Source organism: Lactuca saligna, chromosome 5 (assembly GCF_052625555.1).
Source record: "Lactuca saligna cultivar CGN05327 chromosome 5, ASM5262555v1, whole genome shotgun sequence".
Lineage (NCBI taxonomy): Eukaryota > Viridiplantae > Streptophyta > Magnoliopsida > Asterales > Asteraceae > Lactuca > Lactuca saligna.
Genome location: NC_136421.1, coordinates 295414785 through 295433469, shown reverse-complemented (window position 1 = coordinate 295433469; position 18685 = coordinate 295414785). Strand labels below are relative to the sequence as shown.

At 36.4% G+C, this 18685-nt stretch overlaps 1 long non-coding RNA gene across 1 annotated transcript; it reads left to right on the top strand.

Moving 5' to 3' along the window:
• Window positions 1-224: 224 nt before the first annotated feature.
• LOC144998336 (uncharacterized) lies at window positions 225-1817 on the top strand. Its single transcript, XR_013660261.1, has 2 exons — window positions 225-616; window positions 1135-1817. It is a non-coding gene; the product is annotated as an uncharacterized LOC144998336 (long non-coding RNA).
• The last annotated feature ends 16868 nt before the right edge of the window (window positions 1818-18685 follow it).

The window sequence follows — 18685 nt, the reverse complement described above, 5'->3', positions numbered from 1 at the left end:
AAAGGTGACATAGCGATTTCTCCTAGAAACATATGGAAAATAAGACCATTCATGCTTAGAGAGGCATTTAATATTAGCCCAAATTTAGGCAAGGTCATCATGGATGTATGAGGAGTATATATGAGGAATAAATTCATTCAATTCACTAAGTTTATTGCCAAGGTGCTAGACAGCTTGCTTAGTAGGCATCTTTGTTGGGGACTTAGACATTCTAGCATCAGGGCCGGCCCAAGGGCTGGGCGAGCTGGGCCACAGCCCAGGGCATCACAATAACAAGGGCATCAAATTTGGTCCGCTTATTATAGGTCTAATATTATTTTCAGGCAAAATTTTGGTCCACAAGGGAGTCCGGTAGCGTGCAAAAGAAAAACTAGTACAAAGCTCCAATTTCCAAAACTGGAAGACGAAGAGACGACATTGTTTTAAGTAGATTCAGGAAACGAGGAGACTGACTGTTGCACGCAAACAGACTTTTTCGTCTGCCCCTAACTCAAATCCGAGTATTCCAAGCGGTCATAATTATAACCATCACTCACATCACCGATCCTTCTCCGCTCCAGATTTTGATCTCCGGCTCCAGCGCCAACTGTCCTTTCTTCTCTGATCTGATCAACTAGTAAGTCCCGTTTCTTTTTCTGGTTTTGTAAGCACATACTTTTTTATTTTCTGGAATCGATTGTGAACATGAATTTCTTGTTAGATTTTGAATTTATAGGTTAATTTGTGTCTCATTCCTAGTTTAATCGAATTCCTGAAATCTGATTTTGTTTTAATCCCGATTTCATTTTGTGTGAATCAGAGTATTCAAGCAATTTTTTATTTGAAATCGATGTAGTACAGGTTATAATTTTTGTATATGATATCATATGTATTTTTTAGGAATCGTTATATCCTGGATCTAAAACGAGATGATCTTTTTATCTGATTTTATCATATGTATTTTTGAAATAAGGATTAATGAGGGCTTCACTTGGCCTGCTTGTTGTACATAGGGTATACATCAATATGATTCATGACTTCTGACATTTATTTAGTGGGTTAATTTTGTGGGTATAATTATCAATATCTTGGGCCGGCCTTGTTAACTGAGTTGGTTGGAATTGATCTCAACTAGAACGGGTTTGTTTTTTCAAGGTACCTAGGAAACAAAGAATCATAATCTGTAGTGGGTTCTCATGGTGATAACTGAAGGGAAATTCCTTGTTTGCTTCAATTTTGAGAAGAAGGCTCTCATGAGTGTAATGACACTTTGAAGATCAAAATGGAAGATCACTCTTGGAAGGACAATCAAGAAATGGCACATAATATTTCTTTGTTATCAAGATTGAAGAGATGGTGCTCATTTGTTTTTGTCACTCAAGTATAAGTGTTTTGCCAAATCCAAAAAAAGTCCATTTTACCCTCTGTGCTGAAAAGGATTTCCTGGATGGATAACAAGATTGATGATATGCTCACATCTTCTAGTGGTTCTACATCATATAGTGTTGGGTTGATTGCCAAAAAGCATATTTGACTCTTTTGCCCATCTTGTTTTAGAATCTTTGTATATAGTTGACTAGTTTCTCTTTTGGAAGATGTTATTTTTTTGGCCTCAATTTTTGTTGCTTTAGATAGTTTGTACTTTGACCTCCAACTTCATGCTGGTTTTCTGGTTTATATATTTGCCTCTGTGGTTCAGAAAAAATATAATTGTATTAAAATCTTAATATAGCTTGTAGTGGTTAATGTCTTTAGTGGCATTTTAGTTAATACTATTTGTTATTTTATTTTGGTTTAACTATTAAGATATGTATTTTAAATAAATCTCTAGTTTTTTATTTTTATTTTTGCAATTAATATCATTACATGGTATATATATGCATGCTGTATTTTTTAAATGTAAATATGACTTCTTTATGGATGTATGGACATATGATACAATCAAAAGGCATCATTAAATATTCTCGCCCAGGGCATCAAATACCATTGGACCGGCCCTGTCTAGCATATTAGTTAATAGGCATCTTTGACAGGAACTTAGACTTTTATAAGTCAATAACTTGAGTCTTCAAGGTGTTCATCTTATACGGAAGTGGCCAACCTTGATGGAAAGTTTCCTAAAAGGTGTATCAACCATGGTTGATAGTGTGTATATATATATATATATATATATATATATATATATATATATATATATATATGGCATACATGATGAAAATAGAGGAAGAAACTATAAGATTAGGGTTATATAGGGTTTCCTACTTCCAATATAATAGGACCCTACGACCTTCATTTTTCGGCCACTCTATTATCCCAAGGTTTGGATGAAAATCTCTTCTCCCCTTTCCTCCTTCAAGTCATCTTCTTGCTAGCTTGGGTGTGATTCCATTAGAGGCACGACATTTGTGTTGTTAACTTTCAGGAAATCTACAATTAAAGAATCATTGTTCTTTACTATAATAAAAATAAGGTATGTAATTCTAAAACTAGTTATGGTATTTTCGAACATAGCCTACTCCATCTAATAGTGAAAACATAGATCCTTTAGGTTGCATGTGAATTTAAGGGTTTTAAGTTTATTTGTTTTACATAAATCCCATCAGTGGTATAAGAGAATTTGGTTTGTTTACAATTGAATTGCTATAATTGTTGAATTTTATCAATTAAGGTTTATTGAAATTAAACCCTAAAAGGCCAAGAATTTCAAAATTAAAGTTCTTCGAAACCCTAGCTCATTCCCTTTTGGATTTCAAAATTAGGGTTAGGGTTTGAAACCCTAACCTTCTTCCCCAAGTTTTCAAAAATTGCTATATGGTTATGGTTTCCGTATTTTTGATAATTGTTAGGTTAATTTGATTAAAAGAGATAGTTATAAAATTGGATAAATCCTACACCTTATATATTATTATTAATTGTTAATATATTATATGTATAAGACTATGTCAGGCAAGTCGCTAGTATGTCTCATTCACGAAGCCGGTCTATAAGGGAGTATAAGGAAACTTTCTGTAAAATGGTAGTTGAATGTGTGTTCACTGTCATCCACCGCTTCCTTGATTGGTGGAAGGGTCATTAGCAAAACAGACTTGATAATACATTAAGTCTCATTAAAAGTATAATGATATTAAAAAGTAATAAAACCTTCTTTACTAAAATCCCAAATCTAGTTACTTTAGAAAAAATGTGAATTAATATGCTAACCCATGAAATTGCACATTACACTTTATAAGTAGTTAGTGGAGCATGTGTGATTAACCATGACACTAATAGGGAGTAATAATGAGTTTTAATGGGTATCTCACAAATTATCATTGTTTATGGGGCATGTGTAGTTTACCAGCACATCAATTGGGATAATAAATGATAATGAGGTTACCGAGCACTTTGCATGGTTGTTTACATTTTGTTTGTGATCCTTGGTATCACAGACACAAATATAAGAGCCTAGTTTGATATTAAATGTGTCATTGAATAGTTTCAATGAATATCAAAATACATAGGAATTTCACTCAGCTTGATTTGATTTCTTATTGGTGGAATTGGTAAATCGTCAATTACCTACCTTTATAAAATTTACAATTAGATAACGACATCCCTTTTTTAAGTTATGATTTATATAGTTGGATCATAAGTTTAATATTTCATTTTGAGTTATTATACTAAGGAATGTTCTTATCTAACTGAAACTACCCTCCTTTTATAGATGTCTACTCCAACCGATGCTTCTATTTCATCCTCCTCCAACTACCATAACCTCTCATTGCTCACTATATGCTCCAAAGTCACATCGAATGGTTCCAATTATAATGATTGAATGCAAAATATAAAAATGGCCCTTTGATTTGAGAACAAAGAGTACATTCTTGAAAAAGAACTCATGGAAGTCGAAGAAGGCAAAGCTACTCTTGAAGAATATGCCTCCTATTAAAAGCACTAAGATGATTCAACAAAAGTTGCTTGCATCATCGTTTCCACCATGACCCCTGAGTTGCAGAGGTTTTATGAGGAATATTGGCCCTATGATATGAACAAGGACCTTATGGTAAAGTACCATAAGCGAGCTTGTCGAGAAAAGTACGAAGTGGTCAAGTCCCGAATGGCATGCAAGATAAAGGAGGAAGAACATGTATGTGTCCATGTGTAGATAATGTAACGTTACGTGGAGTGCCTTGTTAGGCTAAATGTGCATTTTGATGAGGAGTTTACTATTGACATAGTCCTAAGCTCCTTGCGTAGTTGTTATGATTAGTTCATTCTGACCTATCAATTGAACAACTGTGAGACTAGCTTAGCTTAATTGCATAACCTTTTATGGACAGTCGAAGTAGGAATGAAGGGAAAAAGTTTAGCCTCCAATCCTGCTAGTTCCCCGTTTTGGCCATTGGACAAGGAAAGGGTAAAAATAGGAAAGGTCCTCCCATGAAAAACTGGAAGGTAAAGTCTCATGCATGGTTATCCAGTAGCGGCCCTAAAGGAAAGTCCAGTTTCGATAACCCACCCTCTTCTGATCCCTAAGAGGCTATTTGCTTTTGTTGCAATGACAAAGAGCATTGTAAACGAAGCTACCTAAAGCATATGCAAGATATCAAGGATTGCAAGGTGAATCCATCTTCTGCAGGTATATACACTATTTTATCTAATAACTCATCATCTTCTCGTTCTTGGGTCCTTGATACACGATGTGGATTTCACATTTGTTCTTATTTGAAGGGGCTAAGAAGAAGTGAGGACGTGGAGCATGGTAGAATGAACCTGATCATGGGGAATAGGCGATCTTTTCTTGTTACCAAGATTATAGTTTATAGTCTAGTTAGTAGTGGTGTTTTTTAGATTTAATAAATTGTTGCAACTTGTCAGAAATGAAAAGAAACATTATCTCTTTTCATGCATTGTTTAGACAAGGGTTTAGATATTCATTTAATGATTTGAATGGTTCTAGTTCTGCTTATAAAAATGGTGTTTTTATATTTGAATATTTACCTTGTGATGGTGTGTATGAAACTGTAATGTGTGTTGATAATTTAGGCAATAATGTGTTTCATATTGATTCGTCTGATGCTGTAAAAAAAGCGTGCTTATGGCATTGTCGTCTTGGACACATTAATAAGAAATGCATCACCCAAATCCAAAAGGATGGAGTGTTGGAATCATTTGACCTAAGGTCAGATGATACATGCGAATCTTGTCTTTTGGGAAAGATGACAAAATCACCTTTCACTAAATCCTGTAAAAGAGGTGAAGGTTTGTAACATCTCATACATATAGATGTGTGTGGACCCTTCAGATCATCCACAAGGGATGCTAATTGATTATATGTGACTTTTATTGATGATTATAACAGATGTGGTTATATCTACTTAATTAAGCATAAGTCAGAAACCTTTGAAAAGTTCAAAGAGTTTAAACAAGAAGTCAATAATCAATTGAGCAGGAAGATAAAGATGCTTAGATTTGATAGATGCGAAGAGCATCTTAGTATCACGTTCAATGACTATCTAAAGGAAAGTGGAATAGTTTCACAATTGACTCCTCCTAGGACACCACAATTGAATGAGTCGTGCTTATGTTCCAATTCACTTATGGGGGTATGCCTTAGAGACAGCCACCCACATCCTCAATTTTGTCTATGGACAATACAAATACGAGACCTTTTGTCTATCTTATTGTGGTCAGCCCCTGACCGCATCGTGATTCCTCTAGCAAATCAACTCCCTCATTAAGTTCTTAATTTATTAAGTCCAAGCCTCATACTTTGCATAAGGCTTTGATACTCTCTAAAGGTACGTAAAAGTTGGAAATTTAAGAGATGTATAGGAAGGCTCACACATTTTAGGTTAAAACTGGTGAAAAGCGGGTTCTAACTCCATGCATGGCATCATTTGAAGTGTAAAGACCAGTTCTAACATCAACAATACCCATAGGACCTTGGAAATAAATAAATTAGCAACATTTATTCCATCATTTCATCCAACCTCATCAAAAAGGAATAGAACTAACCTAAAATCCCAGATTTAAAAAGATAAACCACAAAGTAGACCGTTGAAGACTTACAAAGTCCAAAAAATGCTCAAGAGACTAGATTTGGTTTGCTTTCTGACCCTTAGTTCACTAACACACCTCTTGTTCTTTTTTCAAAATCATTCTCTAAGCTTCAAACACCAAGAAAACACACAAAAAATAATTTAGGGTTTGGGTTTCACTTTATGGAGGGTGGAGGCTGAGGATTGGAGAAAACCTAGCCCCATGTTCTTTAAATAAGGATCAAGGCCTGAGATCTACGGTTTTGAGCCCATCCGCCAGCATGCCACAGTAGGCACCTGACTGCACTACCACTTAAATAATGTGGTCGTGCCATAGTGGGCTTCCACCATCACGTCGCAATCAGCCATAAATCCTCAATCAACACTTGAAATATTAGATGCTAAATAATTAATACCAGAAAATGAATGTTACAATTATCCCCACGTGAATTAGATTTCATCCTTGAAATCTATCACAATTAACAACATTGGCCAGTGCTCCCGTATCTCTTCACCAGGCGCCTAATTCGACTGTAAGCCATTCTGGTGCAACCATTAAACTTTCACCAACTCCACTACCTTCTTACGTAGGGTCTTTGTCTTTACAGCCAAAATGGTTACCGATCTCTCCATATAATTCAGATGCTTGTCAAAATAAATATCGTACAAATGTTTAGATGCAAACCCAATCCCACGTTTGTAGAAAGAAACCACATGCTAACATATAAGGCAATGAGTAATCCCTGTTATCACCAATTTGTTTTAGAAAATAGAACCTTATTATTCTTCTATGTTGAGCATGATAGGGCTAGTAGTGATCCTAAAAAATGGAATCAGAGCTAAATTTGTAGCCTAAATGTTGTGGTCAGCGCATGTGGTGTAATCCCCAATAATTCCTAGACTAACGAAGTATATCCTGAAGCCTTGTATCGAAAGTCCTCCTGATGGCCACCGTAGGTGATGCAATCCTTGGTACTTCCTGATCAAACAAAGTTGATCCTGAAGCCTTGTATATATTGAAAGTCTTCCTAATCGCCCCAAGTCAAGTGAACATGTCCCGATAGTATTGTCGGTATGAAAAAGGATTGGAATTGATGAACAGTTGTTGAAAGGGATGCCAAGGGCGTAACTTAGGTTTGAGGGGAGGATTTTTGGGATGAAAACCCAATCCTACATCGGAGGAAAGAGAAACTACATGCTAACATATAAGGAAATGAGTAATATCTTTTATCACCAATTGGTTTTAGAAAATAGAACCTAATTTTTGTTTTATGTTGAGCATTGTTGGTCTAGTAATGATCCTTACACCAAAGGAAACACTACTGAATCATCTGCTAAATACTTTCTCAGCTAAAAAACATGGAAGGTGTTATGGATCTAATTCAGTTCCTCAAGCATATCTAATCAGTATGTAACCGTGCCCACCCAAGCAATCATTCTGAATGGTCCAATATACTAGAGGCCTAGCTTGCCCTGATTCCAGAATTGAATTACATGCTTCCATGGTGACACCTTCAGCAGTGCAAAGTTCTCAACCTGGAACACAAGATTGGATCCTTGATGATCTGCATAACTCTTCAAATGGCTATGTTCAGTATACAACCCACCGTACTGTGACATCCCCATTTTCACGGCCAGAAAAGACCGATTTTGTTTATGCTTTATAAAAATCAGAGTATCTCTTTTAATCAAAATGTTGCGGAATTTGTTCCCAGTAAAATACGTTATCAAATCATTTACGAAGAAAAGTATTTTTATTAATTTTAAAACATTTGAGATCTCATTGTTAATACAGAAACATAAGCATAAACAGAGCTTACATTCATTATCACTAGTGATCTATATCTCCTTAATCTCTCAGTGTAATGTGATTTCATATTAATACCTATGATATAAATAAACTGAGTGGGTCAGGTTGGGAAACCTGGTGAGTACATAGGGTTTTCAACCCACAATAATATAATTTTTATGTTTAATCGTCAAACAGTTAACCCAATTACCCATCCCCATTACCTTCTTTACTCTTAAGGGTCTACCCTAAGAATCAGCTACTCCTCGTTCATTCATTCCTAAGGATCATCCTAAGGAATTGGCACGAAATCCATTGTTCCCAGGATTTACTTAACATGCACTAAATCCACAACTGTCAGGGCTATTCCGTTTATCGATAGTATTCACTCGCAATACATGTCAATGGGTTTTTAGAGTACACCGGTGAACACATCGTTCACAACACCTACAGGTTGCGAGTCTACTAGTGTTCCACTGGACTGTTTAGAATAGTCTGTGGTTGTCATCCATACTCTGCTGAATGACGGGGCCATCATTTGGGAAAAAGGCTTCTCACATCGTCCACCTCTCACCCTAACCTCACGGTCTATTTGGCCTCTCAACTCATCATCCAACTCATACTCCATCTATTACATCTACCCATGTTTTACCCCAACATTATCGTAGATATAAAATACATGTAAAGCTTAAATCATTTAAAACATGTATAAAATCGTTCATCTAGCATAGATAGCAATTATACAGATAATATCCACACATAGCACATAGTTTATATAAAATACTTCATATCTATGTGTAAGATGAAAGTAACCATGCACTCACTTGATAAGGTGATGACTTGGTACTCGGACAACACTTTGTTATTGTTAAAACAGTTTCCCTCGGAGAAAACCTAGTATCATTACCACTAGAGTTTAGTCTAACGTTAACCGCGACTAATTAATAGTCTATATATTATTACTAGTATATAAGCATTAAGAAACAATCTTATATAACTCATAATAATAGCCCAAATACTCATTATAAGTTCCTAATAATGTTACTATATTAAAACATAATCTATACTTAAGATAGGGTAGGCATAGCTCACTTTAAGGGGCTTAAGGGAGCTTAGAGAGAGAGTGTGTAGAGAGAGAAAGAAGGTTTGAGAGGTGTGAAGAAATGGAAAGAATCGGAACCTCTATTTATAGTGAAACTTCTGATGGATTCGTCGATTTTTGACCAAAAACTCGCCAAGTTGGTGCATGTGGCAGCCTTCTGGTGGTGCCAAGTGTCCAATAATGGTGGTGTCACGTCACCCAATATCATGTATCAGCCTCCCGACTTAAAAAATCATAACTCTAGAGTACGAGCTCCGTTTTCGACGTTCTTTATATCCACGCGTAGGTAAAATCAAGATCTACAACTTTCATTTAGACTCCATCAGCTAATTCTCGACCGATCTTAAATATAACAATAGGAGGAGATTAGACTGCTAAATGACCGTGAAGAATTCATAACTCCTTCATACGGACTCCGTTTTTGTCTGTCTTTTTACTATTGAGTTCCTATTAATGAGATCCTCAACTCTCATTTAGGTCACATAAGAAAAAAACCGCTCGAACTAAAATTCGAGTTTCGAGTCGTACATTGCTAAGCTGAAACTTCGAAAAATCATAACTTCCTCATATGAAGTCAGATTTGGGCGTTCTTTTTATGGATGCTCTCAAGTTATCATATTCTATGAATTTCATTTAGATTACTAAGGCTAAAATTCGCTCTATCATAAACTCACTATTTACGTCTCCCGATGTGGTGTTGGTTTTGCCAGAAAACTTCGACGGGCCATAATTTCTTCGTTATAACTCGGATTTCGGCGTTCTTTATATGTATGGAACCCTTGAGACATATTATAAAAATTGTTTAAGATTATTTATTCTAAATAATCTTTTGTCAAAAAGTCGTTTTCGACCCCTATTATCTCTAAATTAACTATCCCGGATCTACGGGCGTTACAGTTATCTCCCCCTTAGGATGATTACGTCCCGGAATCATCAACAAAACGGGGCTCATATAATGACTCCATATGTCATATCTTCATTAGGTAATAATTATAACTTCTATATTCCTTCGAGTCTATCTCCTAGACTTATTGACTGCAAGCAGTACTCGATCGTGCACCTGCTCTCCATCTCAGGTTAGACTCCAAATTATGACCTATCATCATATGATGCACGTTTAGACTCAGGTCTCTTAGAGTCAAATTCCATAATGGAATATACTTTCTTTCATGTTCTATTGTGATAGAATCACATTTTAACATGTAGTATTTCTAGCTACTAACTTCTTTAACAACAAGCGCGATACTTCTATTAATCACTGTGATTATCTCTCACTTCAATCTTCTTGCTTAAGTCAGATGCTACATCAAACTTGGTTCTCTGAACGACGTAACATACTCATCGCAGTCGGACTCAATTCGACATGACCACTAGGGTCGGAATAACAACAATCTTCTTAGTCATTATCGAAACTATGGTAACGACATGCTCGAATAAAATGGAATCAATTATTGACTTCTTCGTAACCTTGTGACTTTCCCTGATACAAGCGTGAATCCTGTGCTTCTGGTAGTATATGCATTTACTACCTTTCACACCAACTCATACTCGTCCCAAGTATTGTCTCGCAGTTTTCCAAGTCATCATGCAAGAAGATCACATAACAGTTTAACACACCAGATAACAAAAGGAAGGCTTTATATTATTTCTTGAAACGATTACATAGGTGTTCAAGTTCATCCTAGACCGTGCCTCTATTAGGATACCCCTACCACACTATGGTTACTTTATAGCTTGATCTCTGGATATCAATACTCACTTTTGATTACCTTGTCAGATGCTTTGTCAAGGATGCTTCTTGGCTTTGGAGGTGCATTTGCTCTTGCTGCTTCATGTTTCTTCGGGCAGTCCCTAAGTAAATGTCCTTCTTTGTTATATTCTTAGCACACCCTCCTATTAGACGTGCACTTGCCGACGTAATGCCCTGTCCTTCCACATTTGAACCAAGTCACCTCTTCATCGCATGTCTCATAGTGCTTCAGCGGTGCATTTGGTGTTGTCGCTCTCAGTAGACAATCTTGCTTGAAGTGTCCTTCTCCACTACATTTAAGGAAAACTTCCTTCATGGTTGAGCATTTATGGGTATAATGACCAATATTCCTGCATTTGAAGCAGGTCACTTCCTTAGGCATCTCCTGTTACACCATTTTGCTTCACCTCTTCCTTCTCAAGACTGTGAGAGTAAGCTTTTACTGTTGGACCTTGAAGATCCCTCAAATTTCCTCTTCTTGCCAATCTTAACCTTGATGGCTACCTCAAGAGTAGGTGCCTGGCATACTGGCAAAGTAAGTTTGTTTTTACTTTGTTGAAGTAAACACCTTGTTTCTTCCATCTGTTGATCCAACATTATCCGCACCATTGTCTGTACCCCTGCCATCGTGATTGGCCCAGGTGCAGTTGCTACTTTTGGTGCGTGCTCAATCACTTGTGGTTTGGGCTGTGGGTTTCTACTTCCAATTCCGCTTCGAGTGCTCACCATGTCGATCTATACACCAAGTCGGATGTTCAGTGTGTAGTGGCGAGAATTAAGATAGGAAAAATTTTATTTACGATCGACATGTAAATTTCCCTATTACTCCGAAAAGTTACATGCCAGTTCTAATACCGTAATTAAGTGTTTAGAAAATTGTTTAAGTGTTTAGAAATTTGAACACACAAAGTTTCTAAAGCCGGTCGGCAACAGACCATAGATCCGATTATACATTTATCATCATAAAGCATCATAAATCATTTCGCACATAAAAGCATGTTAGACATTTTCCCTAAATAAGCTAGTGCTTGTGTCTATTCATGTGTATTACCTAACACACACTCCTCATAATCATTGCTTAGCATTCTAAGTTTAAGTCTAGAAATAAATCCATATTTCTAGTTCGCTTAAACTAATGCTCTGATACCAACTGTGACATCCCCATTTTCACGGTCAGAAAAGACTGATTTTGTTTATGCTTTATAAAAATCAGAGTATGTATTTTAATCAAAATATTGAGGAATTTGTTCCCAGTAAAATACGTTATCAAAGCATTTCCGAAGAAAAGTATTTTTATTCATTTTAAAACATTTGAGATCTTATTGTTAATACAGAAACATAAGCATAAATAGAGCTTACATTCATTATCACTAGTGATCTATATCTCCTTAATCTCTCAGTGTAATGTGACTTCATATCAATACCTACGATATAAATAAACTGAGTGGGTCAGGTTTGGAAACCTGGTGAGTACATAGGGTTTTTAACGCACAATAATATAATTTTTATGTTTAATCGTCAAACGGTTAACCCAATTACCCATCCTCATTACCTTCTTTTTACTCTTAAGGGTCTACCCTAAGAATCAGCTACTCCTCGTTCATTCATTCCTAAGGATCATCCTAAGGAATCGGCATGAAATCCATCGTTGCCAGGATTTACTCAACATGCAATAAATCCATAACTGCCAGGGCTATTCCGTTTATCGATAGTATCCACTCGCAATACATGTCATTGGGTTTTTAGAGTACACCGGTGAACACATCGTTCACAACACCTACAGGTTGCGAGCCTGCTAGTGTTCCACTGGACTATCTAGAATAGTCCATGGTTGTCATCCATACTCTGCTGAATGACGGGGCCATCATTTGGGAAAAAGGCTTCTCACATCGTCCACCTCTCACCCTCACCTCACGGTCTATTTCACCTCTCAACTCATCATCCAACTCATACTCCATCTATTACATCTACCCATGTTTTACCCCAACATTATTGTAGATATAAAATACATATAAAGTTTAAATCATTTAAAACATGTATAAAATCGTTCATCTAGCATAGATAGCAATTATACAAATAATATTCACACATAGCACGTAGTTTTATAAAATACTTCATATCTATGTGTAAGATGAAAGTAACTATGCACTCACTTGATAAGGTGATAACTTGGTACTCGGACAGCACTTCGTTATTGTTAAAACAGTTTCCCTCAGACAAAACCTAGTATCATTACCACTAGAGTTTAGTCTAATGTTAACCGCGACTAATTAATAGTCTAGATATTATTACTAGTATATAAGCATTAAGAAACACTCTTATATAACTCATAATAATAGCCCAAATACTCATTATAAGTTCCTAATAACGTTACTATATTAAAACATAAGCTATACTAAAGATAGGGTAGCCATAACTCACTTACAGCAGGTTTTTCGCAAAACTGGGCTTCGCTGGAGCAGCGTTTCCGAGCCGAAAGACTCTTTTCTCGGGACTCCGGGAGCCTCGGGGCTTCCTTCGGGTGCTAGGGGGTTTGCCTAGACTTTAGGGGCTTAAGGGAGCTTAGAGAGAGAGAGTATAGAGAGAGAAAGAAGGTTTCAGAGGTGTGAAGAAATGGCAAGACCCGACACTTCTATTTATAGTGAACTTTCTTATGGACTCGCCGAGTTTTGACCAAAAACTCGCCGAGTTGGTGCATGTGGCAGCCTTCTGGTGGTGCCAAGTGTCCAATTTTGGTGGTGCCACGTCACCCAATATCGCATATCAGCCTCCCGACTTAGAAAAATCATAACTATCGCATACGAGCTCCGTTTTCGACATTCTTTATATCCACACGTAAGTAAAATCAATATCTACAACTTTCGTTTAGACTAATTCTCGACCGATCTTAAATTTAACAGTAGGACGAGATTAAATTGCTAAATGACCGCGAAGAATTCGTAACTCCTTCATACGGACTCTGTTTTCGTCTGTCTTTTTACCGTTGAGTTCCTATTAATGATATCTTCAACTCTCATTTAGGTCACGTAAGCCAAAAACCACTCGAACTAAAATTTGTGTTTCGGGTTGTACATTGCTAAGCTGAATCTTCAAAAAATCATAACTTCCTCATAAGAAGTCAGATTTGGGCGTTCTTTTTATGGATACTCTCAGGTTAAAATATTCTACGAATTTCATTTAGATTACTATGGTTAAAAGTCTCTCTATCATAAACTTACTATTTACGTCTCCCGGTGTCGTGCCGGTTTTGCCGGAAAACTTTGACGGGCCATAACTTCTTTGTTATAACTCGGATTTCGGCCTTCTTTATATGTACGGAACCCTTGAGACATATTATAAAACTTGTTTAAGATTATTTATTCTAAATAATATTTTGTCAAAAAGTCATTTTCGACCCCTATTTTCTCTAAATTGACTAGCCCGGATCTACGGGCGTTACACATACGCCTGCTGAATTAGCGTCGCTGTATAAAGAACCACCTAAATGCTCATTATTTATCTCTAGACAACCTCACCCTTGGAAATTGGGGTCTGAAATTTCCTCCTATAAAGCATCTTGAAAGGATGTTTGCCAATATTGGAATGATAACTCTGATAAAGGAAGGTAAGTATCCCAACTCCTACCAAAGAATAATATACATGCCTGAAGAATATCCTTAATGGTCTGGATGGTCTGCTCTCTCTGGCCATTAGTCTATAGATGATAAGTAGTGCTAAAATGTAGTTGTGTACCCAATTTATCATGGAACGTCTTCCAAAACCTGGAAGTGAAATGAACATCCCTATCGGAAACCAACTAAATTGGCACACCATGATGAGCTACAGCCTCCTTGATATAGATGTCAGCTTACTTCTCACTAAAGAACTCTCCTGAATGGGGATAAAATGAGCACTCTTGGTTAATATATCAACAACAACCCAAATTGCATCAACCCCTCTTGCTATCTTCAGTAACTTGGTGATGAAATCCATGGTAATATGCTCTCACTTGTACATCAGGATATCTAACAGTTGCAACATGTCATGATGGCTCTGATGTCCAGCCTTGACCCTCCAGCAAATCAAGCACATGTAAACATACCAAGCAACATCCCTATTGATGTAGGCCCACCAATAATTATGCTTCAAATCCCTATACATCTTATATAGCACCAGGATGAATCGAAAACTTTGATTTATGAGCCTCATCCAACCAAACTAGTTGTTCCCCGCTTGAATATGGCATCCACACCCTGCCATGCAGGGTTAGTAACCCCCGACTATCATAATCAAAATAAGAAATCCTCCCTAAGATCCTCTCACTCTTCCAATTTTATTTTCTTAGTGCCTCATTCTGAGATCCCTTATTTAATTCTATAAATGGAAAACCACAGTCAACCTCAAACACATGTCTTGAATCGGTGCACTAGTCACTTTACGACTCAAAGCATCAGCCACTACATTGGCCTTCCTAAATGATACAAACTCTCATGATCATTTACATTTACCACATCGAGCCACCATCGTTGCCTCATATTTAAATTTGGTTGATCCATTAAGTACCTTAAACTCTTGTGGTCTATGAAAATGGTACACTGAACCCCATACAAATAGTGATGCTAAATCTTGAGGGAAAATGTCACAACTATAAAGTTTCAGAGCAAGCAAAGTATAAACTCTAACCAGGTACAAGTAAATTCACAACACACTTGATGCAATGGAACTTTGAAAACCAAGAGAGCATGCTTATACAAGTTCATATGTATACACACTTTGAAAGCCAAGTTGTAATGAACCTTTGAAAGGCAAATGAAGTCAACAAGTCATCAAGGACTCAAAGCAGTCAACACAAGTCCAAGTAATATGTCTATAAGCATGTTATGGTAAATTACTAAAAGGATTTTGAGTTTTAGATCCTTGGAACAGTATAGGACCGAAATCAATTTATTTATGAAAGCTAGAACCGAAATCACCTTCAAGGAACTTGCCAAGACCGAAATCGCTTAGCCTAAGGCCCATTAAGGCTGAAAAATCACTCTTGGATCATGTTAGGATTGAAATCTCCTTAGGTTTGCTACCTAGGCTGAAAACACTTGTGGTTTTGGTCTAGATTTGGCCGAAAACTCGTTTAGATAAGGTGTCACTTGATTGGCAGATTAAGTTCCCAATGTAATAGAATACACATTCAAAGGAAACCTCCCATCAACCTCTTATCCTTTACTTCCTACTTAAGCAACGGAATGGATACCATTTAAACTTAATTCATCAGTAAACAAATTCACTCACAAACTCTCTCAATTATCAAACCCATTTCCTTCATCCTTTCAATTCAAGCTTCATGAGACCATTCTTCTTCAATAGTTGTTTTGGTAAGTTCATCATCCATCTATGATTCTTACAAACATTCTCTTACAAGTTATTATATTCACAAATTATTATGTGTTTAAAACCATTAGGATTACGAAAGCCTTCCCATATTCTAGCTCAAAGTCACCATTTTTATCTAGTTATCAAACCACGACTACATTTAAGGTGAGTTCATACCCCCCCCCCCTACATTTTCATAATTTATTCTATGTTTTAGGGGGGGGGGTGTGGAATACAAGTAAAACACAAGAAAACTTGTGTTAAAATACAAACCATTGTTTATGTTTTCTTACATTTTATGTATCTATTACGCATAAACATCAAATATGCAAAACAACTTTGTTACCAAATTTGCAAACGTTTACATACAAAACATGTTAAAACACAATGGTTGTCATTTTCAATGAAACATACATTTTAAACTATAATAGGTATAGTTTTGGAACATTCACATTATTTTACCCTTTCGGTGAAAAGAAACGATTATATAAAAATAAGATTATTTTTATATATTATCAACATAACGAAAGGAGTAACAATTACATGTACGAACATTTTTTCATTACAAAAACATGTATCTCGTTGGATAAATTGTGAGTCATCATCTTTGTCATACCTACCAAGGTATACACGGAAGTCCTGTTTTATAACCAGAGTCTCCTTCTGGAGAGTGTGATACTTGTGTATAATTCTATATGGGACTGATGATCTCGCACCCTAGCTAATAGCTACAGCTAGCCAGACCGGTACGTTATGGGTGACACATGTCATATCTTTCGACTCCTAAAGAACGTCGAGACAGACAATCATTAATAGCATGCTTATGAAAACTCACATGGGGAAATCGACAATACGTTTATTTTTACGTAAAAACACACCTTTTCAAATGGTTTTATATATGAATAAAACTGTGTATCATTAATTTAAGTATGGAAAAATACTTGTACTTTCGGTCTTAGAGCATCAAAGACTACAAATCACGTCTATGGAAAATATAGGATTTTCTGGAAACAAATACGATTACTTACTCTTTGGTTAAGACCATTATTGTTAACTCTATGATTACCTAGTGAATATGTTTGGGTTATATATAATGAAGATATGAGAGGCAGTGGAATGTATGATTTGCATCTTACTTTCTGTTCCTTGTGTGGTTGTGGGCTTAGGGCAGAAGCATACATTCGACTGTCTGTTTAATCTTTGAGTACATATAACTTGTATACACTAAGTGATCGTAGGATAAATTAGTATGGGTCACATTACTTATATGAATTGGTCACATTAATTATATGAATTTAAAGCGTCATACTTCATATTTTTAAATATAAGAAACTTATATATTTTGGTCTTAAGGCCTAAGACTGCATCTCATTTTACTAAAGAAAATATCGAAGTTTCTGGAGGAACACACTAACATTTTCAAAGAACAATGAACATACTTTCAAAAACAAAAATGCTTAGGAACTCTCCAACTTAAATGTTGACATTTTTTCAAAACCACTTGTATTCTCAGGAAGTCAGTAGACAGGTACACACATAGATTTTGTGGAGACGGAGCACAGTAGCATCACATCTTAGTTTTTGCTTTGTACTTTTGGAGTAAATCCAACTATGATTCGAACACAGTGTAAACACTTAATTATTAATATAATGGCATTTGTTGCTTTGATTACTATTATTCAATTGTTATGATATTGTATATGACGTCCTTCTCTCCCGAACGTTTCCGTCATTCCTATTTGGGGTTGTGACACCAAAGACCACTACCCCAGCTCCAAACCACGCAATGGATTATTCGCTTCATGACGTTTTAACTACCTTGAAGCTTACATAATAACTCACCTCCGCTACATATGTACAACTCCTAACCCTATGATAGATGCACCATAGTAGACCACAAAATCTTTAACACCCTCAGGAAGTGTCAAAAATGGTGCCACACACTATATTTATCTCGGGTCCACAAATGTCTCTTGTTGCTCAGGAACCTAATGGAAAGCAACTGTTTTCATTGTCAACCTAGTGAAAGGTACTACCATCTTCTAGAAATCTCGGATAAACCTCTGATACTACCCATCCGAACCAAGGACGCTCCGAATCTGAAATGTAGACCTCGAAACCTCCACCGCATCACAACCTTAATCTTAGCCCGATTTCCTAAGATACCATCCTGGTTGACAGGGTGCCATAGAAACTGAACCTCGTGCAACCAAAACTTACACTTGGAGAATTTGGCATAAAGCATATCCTTCCTAAAAGTCTTAATAAACTATTGCAAGTATACCTTGTGTTGCTCCTAGGTCTTAGTATATACTAAGATGTCATCAATAAACATAATCATTGACCAGTCCAACATCGATATGCACACCAGGGTCATAAGGTCCATGAACATCATCAATACATTAGTGAGCCAAAAGGCCATCACCACAAACTCGCAATTCATGTATCTTCTTTTCTCAAGACCTATTCATACAACATATCAAGTCCCTTAGAACTTGTATTGGGCTCTTAAGAGCTTAATCATTCTCTACATCAAAATGATCACTTAATTGATCTTAATTCTAACATTTCATATACCAAATAAAAAATGTGTTTATCCAATGAATTAAACATCCCATACTACCTAATTCATTAATCTCTTATCCGTATGGCATGAATTCATATTCCTCACTAGTGAGGATTTCAATCCCTAAATCTCT